The following is a 16,890-nucleotide window of genomic DNA, read 5'->3' on the forward strand; positions in this document are numbered from 1 at the left end:
TGAATGAATTTGAGGGGTTCAAGACTTCAGTGGACAAAGTAACAATAGATTTGGTGGAAATAGCAAGAGAACTAGAATTGCAAATGGAGCCTGAAGATATGACCGAATTGCTGCAAACTTATGATAAAACTTTAACTGATGAGGAGCTGTTACTTATGGCTGAACAAAGAAAGTGGTTTCTTGAGATGGCACCTGGTCCTGGTGAATATGCCATGAAGACTGTTGAAATGACAACAAAGGACTTAGAATATTACATAAACTTAACTGATAAAGCAAGGGACAAGGTTTGTTGGAATTGACTCTGATTTTGAAACAAATTCTACTGTAGGTAAAATGTTATCAAACAGCAACATATGCTACAGAGAAATTGTTGATGAAAGGAAGAGTCAGTCCACACAGTGAAGTTCATTGTTGTCTTCTTTTAAGAAATTGCCACAGCCATTCCAATCTTCAGCAACCACCACCCTGATCCGTCAGCAACTATTAACATCGAGGCAGGACCTCCAGCAGCCAAAACATTCTGACTCTGTGAAAGCTCACGTATTTTCAAATATGGCTCTATTCTTTTTTTTTTTTTTTTTTATCAATTTTTTAATTTAAATTCCAGTTAGTTAGCCTACAGTGTAATAGTAGTTTCAGGTGTAGAATTTAGTGATTCATTGCTTGCATACAATACCCAGTGCTCATCACAAGTGCTCTCCTCAATACCCATCACCCATTTAACCCATCTCTTCCCCCACCTCCCCTCCAGTAAACCTCAGTGTGTTCTCTGTAGTTAGGAGTCTGCTTTGTGGTTGTCCCTCTATGTTCATTTGGTTTATTTCCTCAGTTCCACATATCAGTGAAATCGTATGGCATTTGTCTTTCTCTGACTGATTTACTTTGCTTAGCATAATACACTCTAGCTCCATCCACATCATTGCAAATGGCAAGATTTCATTCTTTTTGATGGCTGAGTAATATTCTTTTGTATTTATATACCACATCTTCTTTATCCATTCTTCAGTTGATGAATGAATTTGGGCTCTTTCCATAATTTGGCTATTGTTGATAACACTGCTATCAATACCAGCGTGCATGTGTCCCTTCGAGTCAGTATTTTTGTAACCTTTGGGTAAATGTGGTGCAATTTCTGGGTCATAGGGTAGTTCTATTCTTATTTTTGAAGAACCTCCATACTGTTTTCCAGAGTGGCTGCACTGGTTTTGCATTCTTGATTTTTAAAAAACCCTGTTTGGAATAGGAATTCAACTTGGATGGTTGCATTTTGTGGCCAGGAGGACAAATTGAAGACCCATATAGTACTTCTGTTTTCTTTCCTTCCATTTTCCACCATAATTTATGGGCTACAGATTGAATTTAACCTGCGTTGGAATCAAAGGTTTTTTTCATCCTTCCCATTAGGAAAACCTTGGTGAGTCTTGTCCAAGATTGTCACTTATTAAAAAATATTCTCCTCCATAACTTAGACACATAGAAAATTTTACAGTTTATTTTTTTTCTAATTTTTTTAACGTTTATTTACTTTTGAGACAGAGAGACAGAGCACGAACGGGGGAGGGTCAGAGAGAGAGAGGGAGACACAGAATCTGAAACAGGCTCCAGGCTCTGAGCTGTCAGCACAGAGCCTGACACAGGGCTCGAACTCACTAGCCGTGAGATCATGACCTGAGCTGAAGTCGGACGCTTAACCGACTGAGCCACCCAGGCGCCCCAAAAATTTTACAGTTTAAATTCCTACTCACAGCTTAGTGTTTTGGCCTCCCATCTCATCGTAATTGGAAAAAGAGTTAGAATATGAAATGAAAGCAAAATGACTGAAACAATCTATAGATATAATTGGAAATTATCTATTTAGGGATGAAGACGTTTCTACTCGGAATTAAGACATTTCTACTTGTTACTATTTACGTATTCAAAATTAATTAAGGATGCAAGAGTCTCTTCCCAGCTAGACTCTGAGCACCTTCGGAACAGCAACTATCTCAGTCGGTTTGGTTAGCCCTCGCCTACTCAGCAAATGAAACACATAAAGTACTAAGTCTGTATTTGTTTAATTGTAGAATAAAATTGACTTATAAAGTGTACTTTTCCTCTAATTTAAAATCCTTTTATTCTTGCATATAATTTATCTCATTATATAGCATAGATGTTAATTACCATGTTACATAATGTATCATTTTGGGGAAAAAAAAGTTAGGAAAGCTGTCTGGTCAAGATTCGTGCGTTGAAAATCTGCAAAGTTTCCTTGTACACAATCCACCTACCAGTTTTTTTTCCTTTATCACTTGGTAGGAATAGGAGGATTTTTATTGTTAATTTTCATTAAGGAAGATGGTTAATCTAAATGGGAAATAGGTATTATAATATAAACACAATCTCCTCCAACCCAGAAATCCTCTCCACATAGTTGAGAAGGAAGAAGCTTTACTATTGAATAAGCATTAAAACAGAATGTGATGTGCATCTCAGGAGATCAACTAACAGATTGCAAAGACAGAGCATCCCCCACCCCCAAACCTTTTATATAACCAAGCAGGTACAACCCATTACTTACATGTTCTCAAAATAAAAAATAACTAGTTCTCAAATAAGCGGTCTTGACAACACCATTTGTCACATACAGTTCATCCCAACCTTACTTAGAAATTGGGGTGACCATCTGTGCTGTGTTTATCCAGAGGAAAACCAAACTTTTCATGTCTTTATAACATGAGACAGTTTTGCAACTGGAGCAAGCTGCACAGGGAAGTGACCCTCCCACAGAAAGTGGGAGATAGTGGCGTTACCTTCCTTGATGTTTACATTTCAAACAGATGGCTCTGAGTCCTTGAGAAAGAGTTTCCCAGATTATAAAGCTGACAAAATGTTGATCTAGTCTTCAAAGGGATTTACATACATTTCAAAGGAGATAGTACTTAAAGTTATAATTTTTCTAAGTAAATGCTCAAAGAAAAAGGAGGACAGGGAAATCTCTTCATTTATTTGCAAGAGAGAACATTAAGCCTCCTGTATTTCATTTGTAATTGTCCCTACAGTACCTACTATCTGGCTACTTCATGCAGTCCTTTATGGGAGATGAGTGGGGTGGCGAAGAGAGGGAGGGAGCACTGCTCTCATCGCTCTTATCCCCTGCTTTGTTTGTCATTTTCTCCTGTTTCTGAATGTTAACCTCAGCCCTTGTTGGCCAGGCTGTGACTTGAAGTGACTACTGTCCTGCAAGTGGAAAAGACTCCTTTAAGTTTGTTCTTCCAGATACTGGCATGGGGAGATGTCTGGGAACAGCTTTCTCAACTTCCTCTCCCTTGGTCTCAGGTTCACAAGCCCCCAGTTTAACCTGTAGTTAGTAAATGCCCGTTTAGTCAATAAAGGGATTAAATTGTCTCTTTAATCGTGATCCAAATTATTTCTCTTTTTTCCCCTGTTACAAAGTTATTCTTTATGTTTCCTTTTTAAAACTTTTTTGCATTGCAGGTATGAGCCACCAAAAGGCCTGGTTCAAATAAGCACGTTAGTGAATGTGTCTGAGAAAGCTTTCTTCTCTCCCTCCTCGGATGTCACACTCTCCTGGCTTTCCTCCTGTGTCACTGGCTACTACTTCTTGGTCTCCTTACTTGCAACTTTTCCTCTACTTGACCCCCAAATGAAAGAGAGCATCTGAGTAGAGTCAAATGTTATTTGTTCACTATCATCACTCCATACGTCGTTTCTTCTAGTACCATGGATTTAATACCATCTGATATTGATTAATCTATGTCTATATCTCCAGCTCTTATATCTCCTATCAGTTCCAAACTTTCATATCAATAGCTTACTTGAAAACTCAACTAAATATCTGAACAGTAATGCAAACTGTACATGTAGAAGTAGAATCTTAATGTTCCCAGTTCTACCCTTCCTTCAGCCTTCTTAATTTAATGGCACCATTATTCATTTAACCAGTCAAGCAAAACACAAAACAAAACAAAGACCTAAGAGTCATTTCACTGACTTACATGATTTAACCTAAGTTCTGTTAATTCTACTTCTAAAATATATTTCATATCCACTTCCTCTGTCAATTTTTTTTTATTTTAAGAGGCAGAGAGAGAGAGAGAGAGAATTCCAAGCAGACTCTGCCCTGTCAGCACAGAGCCTAATGCAGGGCTTGAACTCACGAACTGTGAGATCATGATCTGAGCTGAAACCAAGAGCCGAGGCTCCACCTGCTAAGCCACCCAGGTGCCCCCCTCTGTGAATTCTTACAGCCACCAACCCCAGTTCATATACCATCCTTTCCCAGGAAAGAAGGAGAAACTGCCTTTCAATCAGCTCTCAGCTTTCACTCTTAAACCTCTTTCTCCCTATACCAGTGGCCATGATCTTTTGATTGTAAATCTTATTCATTTGGTAATTTTATGATAACCCTTTAAGAACTTTCCACTGCATTTAAATTAAAATTCTTTTTTTTAAGTTTTTATTTAAATTCCAGTTAGGTAACATACAGTGTAATATTAGTTTCCAGGGTACAATATAGTGATTCAACACTTCCAAACTACACCTGGTGCTCAGCGTAAGTGCACTCCTTAATCCCCATCACCTATTTAACTCAACCCCACACATACCTCCCCGCTAGTAACTTCTAGAATCAATTTGTTCCCAATAGTTAAGTGTCTGCTTCTTGGCTTGCCTCTCTCTCTCTTTCTTTTTTTTTTCACCCTTGTCCTTTGTAAGTCAGAGAAAGACAGATACCATAGGATTTCATTCATATGTGGAGTAGAAGAAACAAAACAAATTAAAATTATTTAAAAAAAATTAATGTTTATTTCTCAGACAGAGACTGAGCATGAGTGAGGGAGGGGCAGAGAGAGAGAAGGAGACACAGAATCCGAAGCAGGCCCCTGGCTCTGAGCTGTCAGCATGGAGCCTGATGCGGGGCTCAAACTCACAAACCATGAGATCATGACCTGAGCCAAAGTCGGTTGCTCAACCGACTGAGCCACCCAAGTGCCCCACAAATTAAAATTCTTTATTGGAATGTCCTTCATACTTTTTATTCAAATGCTCCTAGATATTTAAAAGTGGACAACTAAAAGTAAATATTGGAGAAAAGTCCCTTGCATTAGAAAAGTTAACATTTTAAAATTAAAAAAGTTACATCTTTCTCCTAAATATATTTAACTATCCAGTTATTAAATATAATAAGCAAAATTATTTTGTAAAATCATCTTGTAGTGAGATGAGACATGGAAATTTTCTTTAATTAGATCATATTTCTGTGGATTGTAACAGTTTTTACAGCTAGAATAAGACAGGGTTCAAGATTCAGCATTAGTTCCATTTTTATTATATACTTTAGGATTTTTTTTTGCATAGACAAATTTTGACTGTACAGATCATTCAGATGTGCCTTAATTAGTGTGATAGAGACATGTATCCCTCAGAAATATTATATATGGCTACATTAGTGATTTCATTTCATGGTTAAAACCATTAATTTATAATTATGCATTTGATGGAACAGCCGTATTGTATCAACATCTGAGAGGGAGGAATCCATCCTAATTGACCAAAGCTGGCTCTCTATAGTTCAGAACATGTAATTTGGGAACATTTTGTTCTATGCTGGAACACACTTAAGTGGATGTTAAGAGTGCAATTTAACCAACTCTGTAGAAATTAACAGCAAAAAGAAGAAACAGTGTTAGTCATTATTAAGTGTGTACTTATAAAACATGTGCTCTTTACAGGAGAGTCTATAACATATTCCTGTTATTTTAAACTTAATAATTGAATCACGAAAATATATAGAATACTGGATAAGTGGCCGAGTGACAGCAAGCAGGGGGCTTTCAACCAAGTATGGTAAGTAATGGGTTTATAGCACTCAGTGATCTTTTGTCAAAAGTTAATGAGATGTATCTTTTCCAATTCTAAATAAATATTATTTGTCTTATTTCCCATATATGTATGTTTTTCTTTATAATGTAATATTGATTAGAAGTAAGCTTAAAAAATCTTTGACCTCTTCCTAAGATCATGCAAAACATGCAGGTGAGACACTGGACTACCTCATGGATGGTAGCAGTGTACAATATCACTTTGGCTATATTACCAGAACTCACCCCAAATTATGGCCCTCCTTAGATCTGGATCTAAACTGATTCATGTGTAAAATGGAGCCTATAGTCACTGATTCTTCCAGATACCTCACATACAGATTTCAATATACTCCTTTCTCTGTAGATTTCTTTTTTTTTTTAGGTTTTTTTTTTTTTTTTTTTTGAGAGAGAGAGAGAGAGATAGAGAATGAGTCGGGGAGGGGCAGAGAGAGAGGGAGACCGAGAATCCCAAGCAGCGATGTGGGGCTTGAACTCACGAGAACCGTGAGATCATGACCTGAGCCAAAGCCAAGAGTCGAACAATTAATCCAACTGAGCCACCCACGTGCCCCTCTGTAGCTTTCTTTCTAAAAAACCTTATAGTTGCTGAGTTTCAGTTGATACCACAATGCCTTATTTAATTTTTCCTACTTAAAGGGTCAATGTTTCTTTCAGAAAAATATAACATTTAAAAATCTATACTTTTTAAGTGATATATTTCCCTTAGAAAAATATTAAAAATTAAACAGAATCGATTAATTATTTTAAAAAGACAAACTGGTTTCACCATTATTATTTTTTTCAAATCACATACTTCATGAGACTCTGGTTTTCTTTTTCTAGTTTAATTCTTTTGAAAATCATGATTAGATTGCAGATGCAGTCACAGCAGGCCATCTTTCCAAGGTGAGGGCCATTCCATCAGGACTTATGCAGGTGTCTGTTCTCTAAAAACAATCTCAGCAAGAAGTGGGCAATGGAATTTTATTTTTGCAAGGCAGAATTCTATAAACAGGTTGTGATTTTAGTGTATATTTTGTCCATTGCCTTGAATTTTTTATATTGATCCTTTAATACTATTTTCTTTTTCTATACAACAGACAAGAAATACGGAGAATCCTATTTTTTTTTTCCACTGTAAAAGTAAATCCAAAGGAATAAAATACTGTATATTTGACAGTATATGTATGGTAGGAACACAGATTTTAGTGTCAAATTGACTAGGTTCAAATCCCAACGGTGCCACCAAACTATATGATGTTGGGAATGGTACTGTACTTGTCTGTGCCTCAGTTTCTTTATTTGTAAAATAGACATAATGTTAATAGTAACTATACCATATGGTTGCTAAGAAATGAAATGAGCCATTCAGGTAAATCATCTGATCCCAAAAAGTGTTCAGTAAGCATTAGCTAACACCATCCAAGACAAACTACTGTTGGTGATTTGCTCTTAGGCTTTTTTCTCATATATTTTCAACATTTGTTATAATAATAATAATAATAATAATAATGTATGTGTATATGTATATCCTGCTTTTCTTTTGAAATTAACTTTTAATAATTTTTAATAATTTTATGACTACAAAATTGTTACACACTCTTTGTTACAAAAAAATATACAGATAACACATTGCCTCAAATATTGCTTTGATCATGGAAGCCATTTAAAATGCTTTTTCTAGAGTATCTTAGAACACTGGTGTAAACAGCTGAGGACAACTCTCCTCATCTGTGAGAAAGCATAATATAAGTGAAAATTGGTTACTTGTCCCAAGGGAAATTAGACATTCTTCCCACAATGAGTCTTCAGGGGGCACTTATAATGGGGTCCTTATGCTGGCTGCCTCATTGATAGATATGTGATTTAAAGCCAGTGTCTCCAAGAGAAACAGTCCATTTACTGCTCATCACCAGTTGCTATCTTATTTCATTCAGGATAGAGTTCCCAGAAGACTTCATCAGCAGGAAAGAAGCTCTAATAATGTGGAATAGAAATACCAGAAGACTCCTATCAGGTCAGCTTGCTGCAACAAAATACCACAAGCTGAGTGGCTTAAAGAGCAGAAATTTGTTTTTTACCTTTCTGAAGGCTGGAAGTCCAAGATTGAGGTTGTTGGCAGATTTGGTTTGTGGTGAAAGTTATTTTCCTGGCTGGCAGATGGCCACCTTTTTGCTGTGTCTTCACAAGATAAAGAAATAGAAACAGAGGGACAGAGAGAGATAGGTCTTCTTCTTCTTCTTTTTCTTCTCCCCCCTCCTCCTCCTCCTCTTCCTCCACCTTCTTCCTCTTCTTGAGAGACAGAGCATGTGAGCTGAATAGAGGAGAAGAGGGAGGGAAGGAGGGAGAGAGAGAGAGAGAAAGAGAGAGAGAGACAGAGAGAGAGAGAGACAGAGAGAGAGAGAGAGAGAGAGAGAGAGAGAGAGAATCCCAAGCAGGATTATTGAGCCCGATGCAGGACTCAGTCTCCCATCCCTGGGATCATGATCAGAGCTAACTTCAAGAGCTGGATGCTCAACTGACTGAGCCACCCAGGCATTGCTCTTCCTCTTCTTAAAAAGCCACATTTCTATCTGATTGGGGCTCTGCCATTATGATATTATTTAATTTTAATTACCTCCTAAAGACCTTATTTCCAAATATAGTTATATTGGGAGTTAGGGCTTCAACATATGAATTTTGGGAGGACAGCAATTCAGTTCGTAGTAGCTCCTATGTTCTGTGCAGGGGAATGTCAATCTTTCATTCTGGGTCAGTGCATTTTCCTTGTCCCATCATGTAACAGAAAAGGAATTTCTCTGTTTTGTTTAACATCTAACATCATCATGAAAACAATAAATGAACATCTTACTGTGTGCTAGGAACTATGATGGATCCTGGGGCTTAAACTCTGTTCTTCAGAAAATCCATTGCCTCCATTTTGTCAACTCATGCTATGTTTCAAACCTTTTGATGGCTTTTACCTCATTCATTTGGCCAAACTTACCTTTCACGTAATAGTCCACTATGAGCCACTCACCATACTTCATTTCTTCATTCTACAAATGCTTCTGAGTGCTTACCACATGCTGGGTATGTTGCAGGCATTGCTGATACACAGGCAATGTAAACAAAGTTTCTGCTTTCATGGAATTTAAAGCCAGTATGGGGTTCCAACAAGGAACGAACAAAATAACATGCTATCAGTTAGGAACCCTTATTGTGAAGACATAATAAGGAGGCAAGGAGGAGAGAGAGCAATTTAGGTGAGTATATGTGCTATTTTGGATAGAGTGGTTAAGGAAGCTTTCCTGGATAATGTGGGCATTTGAATACGGACTTGAATAATTGAAGGAGGAAGTTGTGTGACTATTTAGGGAAAGGGCATTTCAGGCAGAGGGCAGAGCAAATGCAGAGTTGTTGAAGTGGGAACACGCTTGAAGTATTTGTGAAATAGTAAGCTGACCAAAGGGGATGAGGGAAATAAACTAGGAGAAAGAAAGATTGAAGAATGTAATTGAAGAGAGAGCCAGGGACCCAATCATGTAAGACTGGGTGGCATGGTAAGTCTTTGAGTTTCAAGTAGATAGGAAACTTTTTCTAAGTTTCTATTATCTTATCAGGAAACCTTTAGAATAGGGGACAGAGTTGGTGGCTGTGTTGAGACTAGGAGACTAGGTGGCAAGTGTGGAGAGAGGAGGCGCTCCTGCTTATAGAAGTTGTCCAGTCTAGAAGGCCCATCTCTGCCTCACTGATATACATCACTGAATTCGTGCTTCCTCATCTTTACTCTGAGCTCCTTGTTCGGCACCATTCCACTCCTCTCCACTTGTTCAGTGCTTTGTGATCCCCAGCTCATCTCATTGGCTGATTTAATCCATGTCCAGTGTGTTTTATATTTTATTTAATATTGCAGGCAACTTCACATACATTAACATTCTTGGTTTCTCCCAACTAAATCCATTATTTTGAGAATGATTTCCTAATTTTGTATGATGCTGTCTTACTAAAGTAACACTTTTCTTACTTGAAGATATCTGACTCCAAAACCTTATCTAAATGGAATGCAGAGAATCCAGAAGAGGAAGCCTCTGCTAGAAAAGATGCCCCAAATCCATGAGCTCAAGTTCACATATTTTCTTCTTACAACTTCATCTCCACAAATGACTATTGGAAGAGATACAAGATAAATGTTCATGGTGCACTGTGGCAAGAAGGTTCCCTCTGTCCTTGTTTCTGGGGATTCCACTTATAATCCCACTGAGGGTGAAGGAGAATTTGTTTTTCCCCAGCTGACAGGATAGAGCATTCAACTCACTCAACATGATGTAGGGTAAAGTCAGTCCAATATCTCTAAACCACTCTATCAGTAGGAAATAGTGGGGACACCCAAAGGAACAGAATATGATATTTTGACCAGAAGAAGGAAGAATGTGTCTGATATTTTTTAAAGTTTTGTATTGAGAGGTCCTAGGAGGGCTATAGTTGACAAATTAGGAAGCATTTCTAACTCTTAAGCTTTCTGTTATTCTTGCCAGCTTCCATTTCTTTCCACTATCCACCTTCCACTTTGTCTAACTCATTTCCACCTCTGTATCTGGAGGAAAAGAGGGTGAATTTTGTATATCATTCTATATCATCATCTTATTATTTAAGAACTAGAGAGAAATTTCTGGAAATAATGAAAAAATAGAACAAAATGCATAGAAGTGTCTCAGGAATGCCTGCTAGAGCATTACTATTTGTAATGGTGACTGCAGTGCTCGCTTCGGCAGCACATATACTAAAATTGTAATGGTGACTGCATAATACATTTATTTAAGTTTAGCACCTATTTTTTATGTTGCAGAGTTGGCACCTGAATTAATCAAGATAAATGAGCTGGCCCTGAAAATAATGAGCAGTGTCTAAACAACTGTGGCATAGGTTTTCAATGAATGTCTCTTGAATTGAATTCAATTTCAATACTAATCTGTCCCATTAAATTAATTATATAAATCCTGAGAAAGACAACTTGTATATCCAGCTTATAATTATGACAGCTGTGAAAAGATAGGAAGGCCCTCGGTAGACTCCTTAATGACAGTGGAGTGGATGTTTTACTCAGGTTTCCAATAGACCCCTAAACCCTGAGAGATCTGGCTTCATCGTTATCAGTTGCATGAGGCAAAATTTTTCTAAGTCTCTATTTTCTTATCTACAAAATGGTAATAATGATTGACACCTCCCCCACTTAGACTTTGACAAGAGAGACCCCTGGCCTGGGCCTCACCCTGGTCCTTTTCTGATTATGGCCCTCCACAAGATGTGAAGTTAACAGGGTCAAGGAGATGCATCCATTCAGAGGCTAAAGTGCCCCAACTCTGCCCCACAGCCCAGCTCTGAGCACTGAGGTCTCTAGAATTTCAAGTTTGTGGGGCTCTGAGGGGCTGTGTCAGAGATGAAAGGTATATGGACAGATGAAAGGGGTATGTTCCACTGAGGATCCACAGTGTGCATTTCAGTCATCTTGTGCAGTGCAGGTGCAGCCTGAGGTGAGAAAAGAGGGGTACACCAGGGATGGGTACCCTAGAGTATAAAACTCCAAGGGGTGAGAGAATATCAAAATGAAACCTGAAATTCTAGGTAGTTATGTGGCATATTTTAAAAGATGAGGATAGACTGTATTGTATTTAGCGTGTTGTTAGCTTGATTCATTATTATTATTTTTTAATTTTTTTTAACGTTTATTCGTTTCTTAAGAGACAGAGAGAGACAGTGCATGAATGGGGGAGGGGCAGAGAGAGAGGGAGACACAGAATCCGAAGCAGGCTCCACAAACTGACGGCATAGAGCCCGACGCAGGGCTTGAACTCACGGACCATGAGATCATGACCTGAGCAGAAGTCGGATGCTTAACTGACTGAGCCACCCAGGAACCCCTGATTCATTATTATTTGTAAATATTATTTGTAATTTGAGATCATTGCAGATTCACATGAAGATGTAAGAAATAATACTGAGGGATCTCTTGTACACTTTGCCTAATTTACCCCAAAGATAACATTTTGCAAAACATGACATGACATCACGACCAAGATACTGACATTTGTACAACCCAAAGATTATATTCTGATTTCCCCAGTTTTACTTGTACTCATTGTTATTTATGTGTGTGTTAAGTTCTGTACATTTTATTACCTGCATAGATTCATGTATTTGCTCCCACAGTCAAGACACTTCTGATACCACAACGACTCCTTGTGGATTTATTACTTTTAAATATGTAGGCATATAGAATGTCCCAGCAAAGTACTTTTAAAATTAAATGTTTGGTCTAGGCTAAATTAAGAGTAAAGTAATAAATCAGAATGGGGAACATTTCTGAAAGGGAAAATGCTTCCTGAGACAAAATGCTACTATTAACCCAGTCATTCCATTATGAGAGGCTTTTCTCCCACCTATATTTAGAGATGGGGTTGTGGGAGAGTTGTAGTTGAAATTGCTGCCTCTGATTCCTAGGACAGGCTGTTTCTCCATATTCCTTATTGCTCAGCACCCCACCTCTACATATTGTTTCCTCAACACTCTTTTTGTTCTTTATTGCTCAATGTTCTGCATCTATGAACATAGGAAAGCTGACACTGTATAACCCTCATATTTCAGCAAAGGTCTTGGGCTTCCTAAGGAGCTCTGATTTTTATAGAGTTTGTAGAAGGCTAATCTTTTTTTTTTAAATTTTTTTTCCAATGTTTATTTATTTTGGGGACAGAGAGAGACAGAGCATGAACAGGGGAGGGTCAGAGAGAGAGGGAGACGCAGAATCAGAAACAGGCTCCAGGCTCTGAGCCATCGGCCCAGAGCCTGACGCGGGGCTCAAACTCACGGACCACGAGATCGTGACCTGGCTGAAGTCAGACGCTTAACTGACTGCGCCACCCAGGCACCCCTGTAGAAGGCTAATCTTATTGGGACCTATAAACTTCTCAGGCTTATGCTCTACCCTGGTTATAGACTTTTAGGGCAAGTAGTAAGGCATAACTAATAAAGTGAACTTATGTTCTGCTGGGGCCATTGAATAAGGCAGAAAGGAATTTTATTATCTGCTAATAGTGGGAGTTGTTGTTGAAGGGTGTGGAAAAAGAAAAAAAAACACTATGAGAGGAAGAGACAAAGTAAGAAACTCATGAAACATAATCAGATGAAAAGAATTGGAGTTAGATTACAGTCAGGAATCACGTTTGGAACAGTTCCACCCTTGAACTTCCGCAGCCTGTCCCAGATGTTCTGTGGTCTACTCTGGAATCCCTGTGATAGTTGGCAGGAGCCCCCCTCCACCAGTTACAGCCTGTTGGATCCTTGACAGGCTGGCTCGTTCTTCAAGCTCTTCTTTTCCAGTCCTTTGGCTTCTAAGTCTCTGCATTTTTAGCAGTTGGTTGACTCTTAGCAGGAGCCAAGACCTAATCTGGGAATGAAGCCAGGACCCAGGGCATCCAAAAGGCAAAAATTGGCTGTGAAAATAAACCTAGCACTTCCTCGGGGACTCTGGTATGTTAGCAATGTTGTGGAAGCAAACCTGCTATTTACTTTGGTGTCGGAATTTACACACACACACACACACGTATATAAATTTATATATATGTGAAGCTGAAGAAGTTTAAGAAAGATCATTTCTGATCTTCTAGAGAAGGAGCTCAATAGATAATGTCTAAAATTATGAAATCCTGAAGTAGCAACACTGCAAGTTATAAATAGAGCCTCCCCTAAGGTATGTAGGATGCAGGATAATACTTTTGTAGTGCCTTTTTTTTTACATAAACAATTCAGTGTAAGGTGTGTGATAAAGTTCATAGGCCCATGAAAGATATCAGGATTTGATTTATTTGCAGATGTAGAGAAAAGAAGAGGTATTTACATTTGGGAAGTATCATAGTGTCCAGGAACACCTCTTCTAGTTCAGGCACAGAAACCATAGCATTGTGTTCTTTATTGTCAACAGTTCCATTCTTGGCTAATTTCATATCTCTTCACTGCCCTGAGAAAAAAGATAGCAGTACTGTTATTACTCATAAGGCACTATTTCTTCAGAATCTGTATTGAAATAATATAGATCTTACTTTACAGTTCCCTAATTCTACGTATTTAATGCTGGTTAAACCATTACTTTCTGTGAATACTGTTTTCCAGTGACTCGGAAAAGCTGATGGGGTGTTACATTAACAGAGACTATCTCTTGTCTAGCACAGCTGAAGACTGACCCTGGAGATTGATATGTCTTCATGCACTGGAGGCAATTAGAGCAAACGGATGAGAAGGGCCTGTTGGTATTCAGGAGCAACAGTCTCAAGAACCCTGGGGGGGCGGGGCACAGCACTTCTGTAGGACTGCTTGACAGTGGATAGTGCCGTTGGCAGAGGGCATACAGGCGAAAGAATTTCCACCATCACCACCAAAACCACACGCCCATGTTTGGATGCTGTAGACCTGAAGTAGCAGGATAATTGGAACATGGATGGGTGAGATCCATTGCACAGGCTTCTTGGTGCAGCTCTAAGCCAAGGGTCAACAGTGGAAAGTTGGAAGTCCAGGGTCTGAACTTATCCTGTGTCTGATATAAATGAGTCATCCCACATCAGCAAGTAAGCACCATATTAATGGTTCGGTCTTAGAAGATCCCAAGAAAGAAATACTTGTTTTGTCCAGCAGGAGTGATCTGATCTGCTAGAACCAGATCCGTGCCTAGATCTGAAACCATGCCTGGATCTGGTACCAGATCCGTGCCTGGTCTCTTGGTGGTACTGGTCTGAAACATGAAGGCAAATGCAAGAAGAAACAGTTAAAGAATTTAAATATTCTTTATCTCTGATTTATTCTTTTTTTTTTTTTTTAATTTTTTTTTTTCCAACGTTTATTTATTTTTGGGACAGAGAGAGACAGAGCATGAACGGGCGAGGGGCAGAGAGAGAGGGAGACACAGAATCGGAAACAGGCTCCAGGCTCTGAGCCATCAGCCCAGAGCCTGACGCGGGGCTCGAACTCATGGACCGCGAGATCGTGACCTGGCTGAAGTCGGACGCCTAACCGACTGCGCCACCCAGGCGCCCCTATCTCTGATTTATTCTTAGAGAAGGGCTCCTGAGGAGGAAAAGGAGAGTCAAGGGATCACTGTTTCTTGTAACAAGCCTTGTACTAGTATGTTAGTTTTTTAAGTTCTATACATGTATTACTTCAAAAAATAAAAATTAAAAAATGAATATATCAAAACAAAACAAAATAAAGTCAAGTTATAGTATATAGCCTTTTTTATAATCTGCCTTTTCTATCTAATGATATATCTCGAACATTTCCCCATATTCTCATAAAATATGACTTGATGATTAAATAGTATTCTACCACACAGATGTGCCATAGCCATAACTGACTTAACAATTTTCTTACTTTGGATATTTAAGTGATTTCCAGTTTGTCTTTGTGGAATGGAAATCAGCAGGAATTCGGCACTTCCACATTCGGTGCCCGATGCACTTGCTAAAAATGACCTTTCATTCTGTCTGTTGCTTCCAGCCCTTGTTTCTGGAAACTTGCTGTATCAACCCTCTCCCCTAATAGATCTTGTTATATGACAGTGTAGCTAAGAGTGTGGCTGCAGCAAGCCAGGTGGACCTGGGTTCAAATCATAAACCTCCCATTTTTCAGCTCTCAAAGACTCAGTGATCTTATATTTAAAAAAGGATTACTGTAAGGATTATATGAAACATTGTATCTAAATTTATGGAGATACCTAGTTGATAATGGTATTATCATTTATTGGCTCTTCTCTGATACCTATTTATTGAGGTTTTAATGTGGCAGGTCTTGTGATGGGTGCTAAAGGTGCAAAGATGGGAGAAACAAGCAAGCCCTGATCTGTGACTATTACAGTGTCACATTATAGAAAATCATCAAGCTATCGCATTTTAAAAAATTCAGAATTGCAGCTATGCCAAATGCCAAAGAAGAGAGAGACCATGTGCAATGCATACCTGTCATAGGAGATTTGATACAGTCACAGAGCGGCCCTGCGTTCTCATAGGGATATCAGTCTTTGCCTTATGATTCTGGACAAAAAGAGAGGGCAGCAAGAAGATTGGTATCCTCCACCAGAAAACACGGTATTTGGTTTAAGATGTTGGGGTTTTTTGTTTGTTGTTTTGTTTTGTTTTGTTTTGTTTTGTTTTGTCGTCTGTGTTCATTCTCACAGAACAGAAACTGTATGCATGTGACTTTGCAATGAAACAGTGCAGACTGGGACCGGTGGGAAATATCTTTAACTCTTTCCTGCCCACTGTTCATGGCCTTCAGTCATCTTTCCTGTTTATAGCATCTGTGCTCCGAGAGCCTTTTCATGTGCCTCCAGGATGGACCATTGTAATGTGCTTCTTTGACTAAGGTCCGTTGTCTTCCAGCTTTACTATGCCACCCTGGCTGTCTTTGTATCTCTAGGGCTTAGCAGGGTACCTGACACAAAGCAGCTTCTCACAACATGCAAAGCAGGTTGACTGAAATCTAATATCGTATTTCAGGGCAGGGCAGACATCACCTGCTCAGGAAGAGGTAGGGAGGAAGGAAGGGACTTCTGGTCCCTGAATATACTAGAGCCCTAAGACAATTCAGTGTGAAAAGGAGTGGATGGAAAATATCAAGAGGCAGCTCCTAGAAAGGGTTCAATGTAAAGGTGGGGAGGGAATTCCAGACAGGGAGACATGAAGTACATGGGCAAAAAAGGATAGCAACCTTATCTGTAGTAGGAGTATCAGTGTATGGCTGTGCCAGGAGCAGGGAGAGGTTGGGGAGAGGCTGTTAGGGAGATCAATAGTAGATGGCACTGGGAAAGTACTCGGAGCTGAGTTGTGAAATACCTTCTGCCATTAATATTAGAGACACATTTAAAATAAAACGCATAGGCTGGAGAAAAGCAGAGGGCTTTAAAAAGATAGAATTTAAGTACTGCTAATTATCTGACAGCACAGAAAAATAATAGAGCAAAACAAATCCTCCCAGCTGTGATCAGCATGCTTAAGGATCTTGAACT

At 38.9% G+C, this 16,890-nt stretch overlaps 1 long non-coding RNA gene across 3 annotated transcripts in view; it reads left to right on the forward strand.

The window, feature by feature from the left end:
• LOC147580231 (uncharacterized) overlaps positions 1-14,688 on the forward strand; it is a 68,772-nt gene extending 54,084 nt beyond the window's left edge. For all 3 annotated transcript variants that reach the window (XR_015252660.1, XR_015252662.1, XR_015252661.1), the window contains 3 exons: positions 5,730-5,844; positions 7,799-7,878; positions 14,061-14,688. This is a non-coding gene — a long non-coding RNA (uncharacterized LOC147580231). The remainder of the gene's footprint in view (positions 1-5,729; positions 5,845-7,798; positions 7,879-14,060) is intronic.
• Positions 14,689-16,890: the final 2,202 nt, after the last annotated feature.

Source organism: Puma concolor, chromosome B3, assembly GCF_028749965.1.
Source record: "Puma concolor isolate L17-30 chromosome B3, mPumCon1.1.hap2, whole genome shotgun sequence".
NCBI classification, from domain to species: Eukaryota; Metazoa; Chordata; class Mammalia; order Carnivora; family Felidae; genus Puma; species Puma concolor.